Source organism: Lonchura striata, chromosome Z, assembly GCF_050655825.1.
Source record: "Lonchura striata isolate lonStrDom1 chromosome Z, ASM5065582v1, whole genome shotgun sequence".
NCBI lineage: Eukaryota > Metazoa > Chordata > Aves > Passeriformes > Estrildidae > Lonchura > Lonchura striata.
Genome location: NC_140740.1, coordinates 53,907,758 through 53,922,990, shown reverse-complemented (window position 1 = coordinate 53,922,990; position 15,233 = coordinate 53,907,758).

The window sequence follows — 15,233 nt, the reverse complement described above, 5'->3', positions numbered from 1 at the left end:
CATCTAAATTAAATCTTGAGTCTTTATGAAATTTTACCAGTTCAGTAGTTGCAACTATTAAATATATAATCTAAAATACAAAATCCTGCCACAAGAGTTGGCTCACTGGAGTGAAAAACATTTTTACATGTTTGTATGGGAGCTGCAATATCTAGGGTATGATTAATGAGTCTTAGAATATTAAGGGGATTTTAGTTTAGTTTTGTCTTTTAATTCTGTTAGATTGCCTTGATGTCTTGCAGAATCATTCAGTCACATCAGCTCCACCCTACATGGGGTTGGCTGCTCCCTTTCACTGAAAAATAATTACAAATACAAATGTATGGTGGCTCATACAAGATATGTAGCTCTAAATTGGACACATTGTGCTTACCCTTAGACTCAAATGTTTAATCAGAACTGACTTTCAAAAACTATGTGGCATATAATATTTGGCAAAATATTATTAGGTGTAGTTGTACTATTAATGATGTTAGACATTATCATTAATAATTATCATCATCATTATAGCTATTGCTAATCAAGGAATACAAGCAGTGTAAGATTAATAGGGACAAGTAATACTATTTTATGAGCCAGCTAATACAGTTTGAAAAAATAAACTAGGACACACAAGCCTTTGACATACCTGAAATAGAAGCAACAAACTTCAAAGGTGACCTGGGTTTATCTTGACCATATTTTGTATTAGCACCTGCAGACAGGCATAGTGGAGATCCATTGTTCAAAGCGCTGTACAAATAGAAAATAAGAGACAGTTCTTGCTCCACTGAGTTCACAAGCCAAACACTGAGCTGGGGAAAAGCAAGAGGGCAAACAGGCATACAAAGGCTAAGCTTTAACAGCTCAGTAACACAACCAGAAAGGAACTCACATCTTTGGTCTGCAATCTAGGCCCAAATTGCCCAGAACACATTTGAAAGGCAAATGGCAGGTTTTTACCTCCTCCCTCATCACCCTTAACCATAGAAACTTACATGTTAGAAGGTCAAGACAGACCCTATGTGTGTCAGTGCCTGGGGCCTGGTTCTGCAAATCACTAGTCTGAGCTGCAAAATTATTACCCTGCAAACTCATGGAAATTCAGTAGTAGAAATCCACTGGTGGAAAGACAGCAAGCCCCATGGCAAAGAAACAACTGATGGGATGAAGTCCTTTATCTGGAATTCCTTATTTTTATTCATTTTATAAACACATATCATAGTTCTGAAAGGGACACTTAGCCAGCATTTTTATTTGTTGATTATTAACAGCTAATTTAAGATTAGCAATTTCTGGGGACTTGATATATCAGAAAATAGGTTAAAAATGATGTAATGATCTAATTTACTTTTCCCCCTATTTTTCTGATAGAAATATTTCTTTATTTTTCCCCATTTACAGGTGCAGAATTAAAGAACATGTTCACTCACTATATTATTGGTGCACTTAAGAGAAGTGTTCCAAAGCATATAATTACCGTGTAGGTTTATGGCCCTGAAGTAGATTGGGATAGTGGTGCTGCATATCCATGATTTGAAGGACATACAGTGATGATTATAGAGGCAGTACTCTACATCCATTCCAGCCCTTTTGTGTTTAGCTGGTTGCCATGGAAAATAATTGGATAGAATTTAAGCCACTTTCTTCCAAGCGGGAACTTCATAATTTTACCCTTCACATAATTTTGAACATACTTTTAAAGATTCTTAAAGTTTATGCAGTAATGGAATACAGACTTGGAAGGAAAAAAAATGGATTTCTATACATGGAAGGACAGTTGGTTTGGAGGTTTCTTTATTTCACTTTTTTTTTTAATCCAGAGGATTCCGTTTTCTTAACAACATGATATTGCAAAATGTGAGCCTAGTGAAAACAAAACAAAAAAAATATTTGCACCCAGAGGGATAGGAAATATGAAAGTGAATTATCAAATACAGTTTACTTTTCAATTGGTATCAAATAAAAAAAGATGGGTAATTTCATGCTCTTAATTTCACTAATGTATTTAGCTCAAAATTTTTAAGCTTTAAAAATATTAGTAAGGTTGTGTTTATGATTAATGGTATGCATCTTTCACATCCTTATTTTTCAATTTGGTTCTTTTTCTGAAGACACAGTTAAACTTTTGGAAAGATCTGCTGTGATTGCACACCAGTGCCTGACATATGCCACCCTGACTCATTTTGGGTTTATTATCCTATAGACTTCACCATCAACTATAAAGCCTCAGGAAGCATTTCACAACACATTGCAATCATGGCGAAGACAGAGCTTCTCTGCTTACAGTAATATTTTACTGTGAGGTTTTCTGAAGATTCACAGAACACAAACGTGTTTTGTCCTGTTACATTAGTCCTGAACCTGGCAGGACCATTGCTGCCTTCTTGCCTAATTTAAAGCAAGCAGCAGTCTAAGGGAGCAAGAAAGTACAACTGTTGCTATAACACGTACACATGGAGAAGGCCATGGTTGCATTCACCCCATTTCCCTTAAAAAGATAATTTGTACCTACTGGTTTAGTGAAACATCACTCCTAAAGTAAGCAACTTGGACATTAGGAGGTGACTTTGATCCCTGTGGAGAGGGTCATATCTGCCTGCATTTTCTGCGACTAAAATAGGTGGACAGAGTAACTTCAGAAGGACACCTTTATTTTCATTGGTTAGACAAGAAACCTAAGCTGTTTTCTTCTTGTTTATATGTTTATACCTTAAACATAACCATTTCCCTTAGAGATACTGAGTGACCTAGATTGTGACTGTACTTGTGATGTGGGGATAACAACAGTATGCCTGATCTTCCAAATTTTTATCACCTTTCATAATAATAATTTTGTGCCTTGTGATCACAAAAAGAACATTAGTTTCATGCTTTGATTTTCACTTCTACATTTCAAATTTCCTAACAAACTAGATTGTGGTTTTGCTTCTCTTTTGACAGTAGTATCTAACCCAAGATTCAAAAATTATATACTGACACTAAGTAAGCCTGGTTATTTCAGAAACTAAATTAAAAGAAAGATTGGAGATTTAAAGTTAGTTCTAATCAGCAATGTTATTTCTCTAATTTGCCTTTTTACAATCTTGATTTAGTGCTGCAAGTAAGAAACTGAGTAAGAGGGGTTTTGTTTTAGATTTGACGGCATTGAACACATATAGTAGGATATGAAAAGAAGATGTCTATTTGCCAAATGCATTCACCAGTACTTTTTCAGGTTTTTGTTTAGTTTTGTTTTGTTTTGGGGTTTTTGTTTGTTGGGGGTTTTTGTTTGTTTATTTGTTTGTATTTTGTTGGGGTTTTTTTTGGGAAAAGTTTTTCTGAAAATTTTATCCTTTACTGAAAGATTCAGCATTCAATCAATAATCATTGATTAATTTTAGTAGCATTTTATTATCTACAAGGGGGCATATTTTTTTCAGAGTGGAACTTAGTAGTAAATTAATTTTTAAAATTATAACCTGCCTAGAACCTTAAATAAGAAGAGCTTCTAGCTGACTTGTGAAGTAATCAACTTTGGGGATCTTCTTTGAGTCTCTTTTGTATGGTGATGAGAATCCACATTTTCTTTCCTTGTACCTAGGTCCAAGTACCTGGTAATAAATTTCTTGTACCTGCATGTCTCTGATAAGGACACTTACTGCTATGAAATTTGAATATGGAGAAAACCAATGAGAAAATCTGGATTGTCCTTTGGATGCTCACTAAAATGTTCTTTTTAATGAGTCTTGGATTTGTATCTTGCTACCTCTCTGAAGATGTGCTGCAGTTCAGTGCAGCAAAGGCCATTGTAGCCTCTTTTTGTTGAGCAGAACTAAGGTTATTTCCTGTAAATAGGTATTGTGACATCTTTAAATACTAATTGAGATAACTTAAAATTCAATTTGTTAACAGCATGCTTAAAAGCATTCTTAAAATTTTGATAGATATTGAAGAATAACATACTGAAGAGGGAAAGCATCTATGGGATGAGATGGAGAAAAGAAAATATAAATACTACTACTAGTAACATATTAAAACCCTGTGTGAACTGCAGAGCAGAAGGCTTGGATGGATAAGGCAGCTAGACTAGGAGTGCCTCATCATATTATAGATCTGTTTCTTCTGAGCAGGTTGGGAAAAGTCCTTTTATTTCTTACCTCTTGCATCAAGTGCTGCCACAGATTAATATATTGTGCTAAGAGAGGTCAGTTGTGTCCATGACAAAAAACTAATCTAAATGTTCCCAGTGTTTTCCATTCCATCAAAAAAAGCAAATGATCGCATTTAGAGCTCATATCAAATGGAAAACCTGAGAGTCTAGAGTAGGAGGCTCACCTAGTAGGGGCAATATACATGGAAGAAAAACAGGAAAAAAAAATAAAGAAAAAGCTACTGATAAATACCTCAGCTCTACATAGTGGATGTAGTGTCTACGTAGTAAACAGCTCCTACATTGAACTAGAAGCTGGATGTACACTTGAAAAGCAATTGCCAAGGCAAGTCACTGAATTTCCCAGCAGCATAAAGGTGTAAGTACAGAACATGCTGCTGAGTCTCCTCTGTCAAAATTTAGACAAAATGACAACATCTTAGGCCACTGAAATGTTTTATTCCATATGCCCAGGCAAACAATGGCTGTATTAATTAGGAAAAGTTCTCTTCCCCAACCAGTTCAACAGCAAATAACATCTCTTGCTCTGCATCTCTATGTCTGCCTGCTTTAAGTCTGCACAGACCTCAGCTACATCTTTTGCTTTTTGTTGTTGTTGTTGAAGAATTGAAGAATCAGTGTGATATTCCATCCCCTTCATGCCCACAGCTGACCTCAACTCTCTCTCAGACACCTCTCAGGTTCTGTTCCACAAGGCTTCTGCATTGCGGATTGTGAGGCCCAGAAATATTGGCCACTCCATCTATTTAGCAAGTATTAGCAAATACACCTAGGTATATTTGGGTTTAAATTATGAACAACATAAATGTTGTTCAGAAAGTCCAGTATGAAAGCCATTTATTCTATTTCCATTAGAATTTCTTTTAAGTTTTTGTAAAGTAGTCCCCAAAAATCACTAAGAGCTCTTACAAACTCTTTGTTGCCTTCATAATAGATTATGTTAGTCACATGATATGGGAGTCCTTAGTAGCATCACTACTATTGAATATACTTTTTTAGGGTAATAATTTCTAGAAAATATATTTTAATTTTTTTAAAAAAGAAAAAATTCATTCACAGTAAAAAGATATTTTATGCTGTAAAACAATATTTTATCATATTTATCTGACCAATAAAATCCTATTGTTTAATTGAGTCATCACTTTGTATGTAATTTATTTTATATACAACAACCTATAATTTTATCATAAGACTTTTTATTTCTTTGGGATTTCATTGAGTTTTCTTATGACAATCAAAATACCTACAGGCTTCAATATGTGGTTCTAAATATCTGAGCTACCTGTTAGATCAAGCCTAAAAATTAACGAATTCTAAGGATTCTCTTAAAGCACTGAAAAAAACCCTTTTCATCTCACATAATATTTACAGCTTGCAGCAATATACCTCTATTTCTGTTACTTTCCTCAATACAATACAAAGCAAGACCAATTCAGTCCATAGTGGAAATAGTTTATTAAATACATGAGTTAAAACAGCAAAGTTACATCTGCTTGGTTGTCAAAAGCACCACAGAACAAAGTGGATGGCACCTACACGTATTGTAGATTTTTGCTCACCTATGTTAGATGGAGTGTGAGAGATGGTGTAAAGACAGAGAAAGTGCTGGCCTCACATTCTGGAGATTTCATCCAAGTTTTAGAGTTACAAAATTACTGATATGAAACATTATTTGGATAAAAATAATACCTATGCTCAAAATCAATAATTTTCCTTGAGTATAATTCAGACTTCTGAAAGAGCCTTGCCCTATTCCTGCACAGTATGTCATATTCAGGCCAGATAACCTATGGTCTGAGGTGACTAAAGCCCAGACTGTCGCCTCATATATCAGAGCTCAGTGTAGACAAGTGGATAAGTTGATGGAGTGATGGGTTAAAGCCAATGGTGTGAGGTCCAAGAAGGCCGAGTGCCAGATCCTACACTTCAGACACAACAACCTCATGCTGCACCAAAGACTTGGGGCTGGAAAGCTGCTAATCAGAAGAGCAGCTTGGCCACCTCAGGGTGCTTGTCAACAGCAGCTGAACACAAGCCAGGGTGTGCCCAGGTGGCCAAGAAGGCCAGTGGATTCCTGGCGTGGATCAGCAATGGTGTGGTAGCAGGACCAGGGCAGGGATTGTCCCCCTGTGCTGGGCACTGGTGAGGCCACACCTCGAGTGCTGTGTCCAGCTCTGGCCCTCACTGCAGGAAAGACACTGAGGAGCTGGAGTGAGCCCAGAGAAGGGCAATGGAGCTGGGGAAGGGTCTGGAGCACAAGTCCTGTGAGTGAGCAGCTGAGAGACCTGGGGGTGTTTATCCTGGAGAAAAGGAAGCTCGGGGGTGACCTTATCACTCTCCACAACTGCCTGAAAGGAGCCTGTGGCCAGGTGGAGGCTGGCCTCTTCTCCAGGCAACCAGAGACAGAATGAGAGGACAAGGCCTCAAGCTACACTGCAGGGGGTTGAGTTTGAACATCATGGTAATCGGTGTTAAATGTTTGAATGGACTGTCCAGGAAGATGGTGGAGTCACCATCCCTGGAGATGTCCAGCAAATGATTCGCACTTTGTACTAAAATTCAGTTGACAAGGTGGTGATTAGTCAGTGGTTGGACTGGATGATCTTAAGGGTCTTTTCCAACCTAAATAATTCTGTGATTCTGTGAATTGATGTGTGTCAATAGACAAAATCTAGGCACTCTAATTGAAGCTACTAGCTTTATTAAAACACAGACTGAAAATGTTTGTGCAGCCTGCAGATGTAAATTAATCTGCATGTTGATCCAAAAAGTTTTGCTTCAGAAATGCCATGTTTCAATGGCTTCAGATAATATTTTCCACAATTTTATGTGGATTGAAGACTCTAATATGTAAGACAGATATTTTCATTAGTTTCCAAGACATGCTTTCAGAGTCAGTCTCAGGAATACAATCTTTTCAGTCTCCTACTGGGATAGTGTAACTTGTCCATCATTCCTTATTTCAGCCTTTAGTCACAAACAAACAATCCATTGTAGATTTGTGCTCTGCTGCCTGCAATTAAAAGCTAGACAAAGGTTCCCTTCAAGGGATTACATAGGTTTTGAGCTAGTTATGGCTTTTTCCTAGCATGAAATAAACAGAGAGAATAAATTTTAATTAAAAATTCATATTTTGCAAGTACTAAAGCACCCTTTAAATTATTCTGTAACATTCTAGAAGACAAGCATATAGAAAAACAACACTGACAAAACAGATGTGTATTAAACAGCATTATCCCAGTAAATATTACCTATCTGTAGTCTTAAAGATGCATAAAGAAGGCAGAATTCTTGGCCATGCCTCTTTTCTGTAAATGGAGTAGAAAGTATCTGCCATACATTTCCTCTGTCATGAGGAAAATGTCGCAAGTCTGTAGGAAGAGTGGACATCATGTTCCAGAGGAGACCATCATCCCATCTACCCATACCTATCACTGCACTAGAGGGGGACCATGAGGGGCCCCCTGCTGATTTGATTATCGTCATCTTCATGGAAATTCAGACTGCAGACTGCTTCAAGCACAGGCTGGTGCCTGCAGAGGGGAAGAACAGGGACTTGGGTATGCATCCTTGCGTAAGTTGTCTGCTACATTGTGTCCAGGCATGAAGAAGTAGAGATATGTCTCACTGTGGGTTCTTATCTCTATTTTCTTTCTTTTGAATAATAAAAATTATTATTAAAAAAATTCAGGAATTCTAGCTGTCATCAGACATTCCTTCTTATACAGGCTTCATTTAATTACATCATATACTCTTGCCAGGGAACAGTGATGAAGACATATCCAATTTTGAAGCAATCTTCAGGGCAAAGCTCTCTGCCCTGCCTGTCTGAGCTGGAAAATATCACATGACATTGGGTTCTTGCTTCTATCCCACTGTAAATGTATATTCTCTGTGCCTGAACGGATCAGCAGGCCAAGAAGAAATGCCATAATCAACAGGTAACAAACACATTTTCACATTCATAGACTATCAGGTTGAAGAGGACCTCAAGGATCATCTGGCCAAACTTTCCTGGTAAAAACACTGTCTGTACTAGATGACTCAGCACCCTGTTCAGGTGACTTTTTAAACTGTCCAGCACTCAGGAATCCACAAGTTCTCTGGGTGGAATTTCACGTTTCTTATTGTGAAAATTTTCCTTGTGTCCAAGCAGAATCTTCACAGGAGTGATTTGTACTCTTTAACCCTCATCTTCTTCATGTGACTCCTTGGATAAAGGGAGCCTCCATTCCTTTATAACCACTCTTCAAATATTGTATATAAATATATAATGTGGTCTCCTCTAAGATTTCCTTTCTCAAGGCTGAACAAAGCCAATGCTTCCATCTTTCCTCACATAGCATATTTCCCAGGCAATGATCTTTGTCATCCTTCTCTGGATGGTCTCCAGGTCCATATCATTTCTGTATGGCAGGAGCTAAAACTGAACACAGACTTGAGGTTTGGCCTGACAAGAGCTAAAAGTGGGATAGTGACTTTATTTATGCTTGTGATGCCCTTGATGCAACCCAGCATCCTATTTCCTTTTTTTTGATACAGAAGCAACTGTTCACTCATACAGACCTTGTTTTCCTCCAGGAGTGAGGCTATACAGTGCTGGTAAAGACAGAGTTGGAGAATTCATCAAGAACTGTTTTTTCAGTGCTGTTAGTGGCTGAGTCACTCTCCTGTTTAATAGCAGGCTGATTTGTTTGTTTATTTGTTCATTTTTTTGTTTTGCTTTTTCCCATACTTTAATAAAGAACCCTTTCTTGTAGTTTTCATTATGTCTGACCAATCTAAATTTGATCTTAGGGTTTGCTTTTCAAACTGTATCTCTACATGCCCTGGAAATGCCCTTGTAGCTCTCCATGTGATCTGTTCTCCATCTCTGGTATACTTCTCTTTTGGTTTTGAGCATGCTCTGAATAAAGTCAAGGTGGTCTTCTGCTCTTCTTGCTTCCCTTCTCTTTACCTTTCAGTTGTCCACATTGCTAACAATGTCCTGAATATACTTGAAATGCTTCTCACCATCACCACCATGTCATAATGTTCTTATGGTGGGAGCAGTGTCTTTAATCCAGAAGCACTGGTTCTTTCTGCAGTACTCTCTGTCTGTGCACATATTGAACTAAAAGTGCCCTTTCAGGCCTGGTTTACTGGGTGAGGCTCTGTCTGCTTTCCTGGCTTGTGGCAGGGCAGGCAGCCACTTGCATACCCCACCTGCAGCACAGAAACCAAGAGGCTCTCCCTTAGCATGACAACTGACCTTCATTCAGATGGTGTTTCCCCATCAACAATGAAGGTTGGGGCAGGCTCCTTGGTAGCTTGAGGAGCCGAGCAGGCAGTCTGTACTCCTTCAGCCTGTATACATTTGGCCTTTGACCCTCCTCAAATGCCTGTTCCTGCCTTGTCCTGCTATGTGAGATTGCAGAATGGGACTGTTGCTCCCCTGATTCTGTGGCCATTTGGCTCCCTCTTCATCATGGCAGATTTGGGCACATCATACATCACAGTCATGGAGCCCAGGACTGTTAGCACAACCTCAGTATGAACTTCTGTCTTTTATATCCAAAAACCAAAGAAACAAAAGACCCCCCCTTACACATAATTCTTCTATATCACTTTTTTTTTTTTATAATTCTTTATGTCAGAGATGTGATGCAATAGTGAGACAAGTTCAGTAGAGAAAAAGGAGAATTCATATTTTTCCTTAAGTAGCAACCCACCAGAGACCATTAGGGCTATCTTCTACATTTGAAGCTGATAATTATCTTATCTACATTATCTTGTCTTAAGCTGCTTTTCTTAAATGTATCACTTGGAAGGAAGTTTGGAGGCCCAGCACTGATGGCAGGGACATAATTTAAAAAGCTATTTACTGCAAATGCTCCAGTATTGTGAGACTTTATACAGGCTGAGAATGGAAAAATGGTATCAATAAAAATATAATAACAGAATAGAACTTGCTTCAGTAGGTTCTGGACTGAATTCCTTCTCATCTGGCAGACAAAATAAATTGCCTGTATATATTTGTTGAAGACTTTTGAATGCATGTGTGCTGGCAAAGCTGATTGTTCAATCCCTTTTGCCAGTTCATTCAGCCCACTAAGGTCTGGGTTTCATCAAACTTCTGGAGTGGAATTACTATTGTAAGTCTTTCTCTTGGTAGAAATAATGCTGATTTAATTTGAAATTGTAAGAGTTTTCATTTCATATTGTTTCATTAATACCACAAATGAATACTGAGGAGGAACAGAGAATTATATTGTATGGCCTAAATATACTTTCTGTTAGGCACTGCTGTGCCACTGTTGTTGATTAATACGTATCTAATCAGCTACGAAGTACTTTAAATATTTTAAATTAGTTCTTGCAAGTATGAATAACTCTAAAAGACAAGAAAACATGCAATAGAAATGTAATATGCATAATACAGGTCTATGTAATTTCCTGTCTAGAACACTACAACTCGCAAAGGTATTCCTCTTGATTTTTTTAATCTTGCCTGAAAAGATTTAACTATCTTTTATGTTATTTCCTTTAGCACTCCAGTCATTTAGGCAACAATTTAAATTGATGCTATTTAAAACGTCTTAGGTTTTTTGTATTTTAATATATTACTCCAACGCATTTACCTACCTTAGTGTTTCTCTCCACATGAAAAGAGAAAGGAGTATATGCCCCTCAATTTTTTCTGCTGTCCTCACTACAATAAATATGAAAATTAGTCCTTATGTTAATTGATATGCATAAATCCATTAAATGAACATAAGACCTAGTGAGAGGTTATAGTATCATTGGTATAAGCCCCAAGTACAGTTGGGATATAAGGCTGACAGTGTAAGGCTGAGCATATTATTGCATTTATAAGAAGTCACTTCTTTCTGTGACTTCGGTAATGGACTCCAACCTGTGCAGATGTGGTTGTATAATTACACATCTGAGAAGACCTCATTAACTAATTGGGATTGTCACTGACCAGCAAGTCATGCATGTTTGACAATTAATCCTATCAAAAATAGGCCTCCTTAGGCCACAAACAGGATCTTCAAAAGAGATACTTGCAATTATCAAAATTATTCTAAAGCATACAAACAAGAGAAGAAAAAGAAGAAAAATAAAATCAACTCTAACATAAAGAGTATATGACATTTGTTGGGTTTTTGCCTTCTTTCTTGTATATTTCATTGTCTTGGTAGTAAGAGATTCTCTCACTGAAGTCATCAGTGTTCAGGCTCCACTGACAAATTAGCGTCTCTGTGGACCCTGTAAAATAAGGACAGAAATCTTTGATTCAAATAAGTTATAAACACATTACTTTTTTTGTATCATACTCTGCCTGTTTGTATTTCTCTTCCAAATACAAGCTGTAGTAATATTTTCTTGTCATTTTTATTCTGCACGAAAGTATTTTATGTTCTAACTGGTGATGGAAAATAATAATAAAATGTGTGGTTAAAGCAGGTGCTGTTTGTAGTGTTTATATAAACACATTAGCACTCTTTTGACACAGCATGACCTGAACAAGTAGTTCATCCTACTAGTAACAGGGAAACAATGGCTGAGCGTGCCAGAGCCGAGTTCATTCAGATACTGCAAAATTAACACCAGATTATGAATACGCTTGCCACTGGTAATTAATCGTGAAAATTGCTGGAGGAGTTCCCCTACTGTGAGGGATATTGGCAGAAGTATTTACTGCTAATAGGCCTTGTTTAAGCTTTTTTTTTTTTTTCCCCACCCCCTTAGAGATAAAACTTACAATTGACTGCACTGGAACTGATAGATTATTGCATATTCCTCTGGCCTTTCTCCTTGTTAGCATTTCTGAATATCACCAGTGTTTTTCTTTCTGTTATTAGAAACATACATTGTGTGTTTACATTCAGACCATTAAACTGTCCTTCACAAGGAGGATAATTTCGCAATCTGGATACTGATTTTCTATATTTCACAGTGATCTAACATTACCACGTATTTTGTAGCAGTAATTTAGGGACATCATAGGAAGAATTTTTGTATTTCAAATAACATACAAGCTTTTATAACCTTAGGTAGTGGTTACATGATCTACAAAATCTTTGATGTGCCTATCATTTTAAGCAATTTTCCGTATATATGCCTTTTATTATGTGCTTTTAAAGTGTAAAAAATGACCAAGATATTTTCTATGGTGTTTTTAAATGCAGTAAAGGTAAATGAACATGACCAATTGACAAATTAAAAAGAAAACAATTAAAAATAAAAAAAAAATTAATTAATTAACTTGTGGTAGGTCACACACACTCCTCTACATTATTCTAAAATATTTTATGCAATATAATCATATTACATATTTCCTCCTTAAAAAATAATTAAAAAAAAATATACCCATTATGACTGGTTTTTAACAGGTGTGTTTTTGGATGTAAACAAGCTAGTTTCTTAATGAAATTAATGAGAGATTTTTCTATTGATATTAATTAAAGTGAGGTTGAGGCCCATATCTGTTAAAAGTTTTGTTTGTACAATATGGAGGGTATGGGGGCATTTTTTGCTGATTTTATGATGAATAGTAACAATTCTTGACCGATATATGCCAATATTTGATAAAGTCTCCATGTAACACATTCTTAAAACAATTTATTTGACAATTATAATAATTTGATTTTTATAAGACTTTTTAGATTGATCTTTTTTGCAAAAATGGTTAACTATATCTTTTGAGAACTTGTTAAATGTTTTTCCATTGATTTAAATGATAAGGAAATTTTACATTTTCAATATTCAGCCATCAAGCACTAGAACTAGTATTTCTTTATTAAAGATTGGTGGTTTTATTTTTTCCAAACTATTGAGAATCTGGACTTCATTTCCTTAATTGGTCTTTTTCCTAATAAAACACATACTTTCTTCATCCTTCCCTTTCTGGGACCAGTCAGTCTAAACAAAATCTTAGCGCTATATTTTTCTGTGCATTAGGTGTATATTTTGTGGCCTATATTTAAGCCCAGTGCAGATTGTGGAGACAATGTAGACAATAGACACCCCACTTTAGAATTCAATCATTCATACTGAATTCTTTTTTTTACTGAATTTTTATTTTTCTTTTCGGCTTCAATAGTTCAATTAAATGGAGGTCCTCTCATTAGCTTTTTTCTTTTTTTTATTCATTCAAACAGAGGCACTTACAAGTGGCTGGCATATTTCAGTGGGAAAAATCACAGAGTCAAAAGTAGGCCACATTGGTCAAAACAACTACACATTATTTTGAAGATGCCTTGCAAATACTTGTTCATGGTAACATGCTTGTATAATCTTCTCTCTGTCTTTTTTTCAGGCACTCTGAGACATTTTTTTCTGTAGCTGATCGCTCAGGCAGAAAGGAATAACATCTAACAATTAGCAGCTGTCACATTATTCCAACAGAAAATAAAATATTGCAGAAGATAAACTGTTTCAGATTTATTTTCAGAGGTCATTTGTGCTTCTAGCATGAAAATTTCATAAAATTGAAAATTTTTATATTAAATTGCCATGTTGTGTTTCATTCATGTAAAAAACCACTGATCTTCATTCAACAAATTACTTCTAATTTGAGCTAGAGTGCAATTGTCATTTTAGGTAGGTGAAGGCTAGATTCAAAGCAAGAAAAAGGTCTTCAAATAAGAGCTCTTTTCCTAGGTATCACAACAGCTGTCTAGTATTAGCATTTTTACCTCTGAGAAAGGAAATGTTCAAGGCTTTACGTACTGCTTTCACAAAGACAGTCATATTATTCATGGTGTCCTTTGTATCTTTCCAATGTCATTATCCATTTAATGCAACACTTTTGTTTTGATGATTGTTTACAAAATGCATTCCATATTATTCAAATAATAATGATTTTTTTTTAAAAATAGGCCTTTTGTTGCAAAGGACTTTTGAGGTCAGGCACAATTAATTCACAATTAATATTAATTAATCTGTGTCACTTTTTGTTCTACATAGCATGAAAAAACATGTCTGACTTCTGGTAATAATAAAACTTGTTTGTTGAGATAATAGATGTTATTCATCATTTGTATTCTTAAGGGTCTTAACAGCTTCCTCTCAAATATCTTTATAAACTGACATTACCAATAATTTTCTTTTGTTTTTTTAGCCTTAAAAAGTCTCTATTTGTATGTCAAGGAAGTTCTGTTTTTGATTGCACAAATAATGTTGCTGTAATTCAATTAAGTAAGTTATAATTTTATTTTTTCCAATCAAACTATTAAACTTTAATATATGTCAAAATTCAGTGATATATTGTGGAAATTGAACACTGTTATGAAAAACAATGAAAAAATAGATGTTTCCAGATAATTGGTTGTAGGAATCAAAAAAATGTTTTATTTATATAATCAGAAAATCCTTGATTTATAAAGGAAAAAAGATAAAGAGTCAAGTTTATTTCCACAGGTCTGTGGCCAGATTCACTGTAAGCAGATCCATGTCCACAATGGTAGTATAACACAAAAAAAAGAAGAAAATAAAATTAATGACCTTTATATAACAGAATTGTGCACATCCAAACCCAAAACTTCTGCATACATGTATGAGCTAGGCTGTAGAGGGCTTTCTCTTCATCAAAAAGAATAATTTCCCTTTTCTGAAGCTCTCCTTTGAAGACAGAAAACAAAGGGTAATGTAATGTCATATTCTATATGACTGCATTGGACGCTGGTGCCCTTGAGAGGGATCTGCATCTCTCAGCTGAACACTTTTCAACTTCCTGCAAGACAAATAGTCCTGCACATGTGAAATGTTTGTGTATGTACATACAAGTAAACTATCAGAATTAATCATCCTGGGCTGGGTTCTCAGGGCCCTTCAAGCAGCACTCTGCACTTGCTGTGTTGCTAATGGCACAAGAACTTATGCCACCCTTGAAGACAAAGACAAAGTCACATTTTAACAGACAACCATATCATGTTTACTTCTAGCACTACTTACACACAGTGTTGCCTATGGTGACCTAATCTTTTTAAAATCCAAAATGGATGAAACATTTCCAGCACCCCAAGCAACAAATAAGTGAAAGTGGCTGAAAAGGATTGATTTATCATCTGAGTACTTTCTTTACATGACTCTGAAGGAACTATTATGAACCATC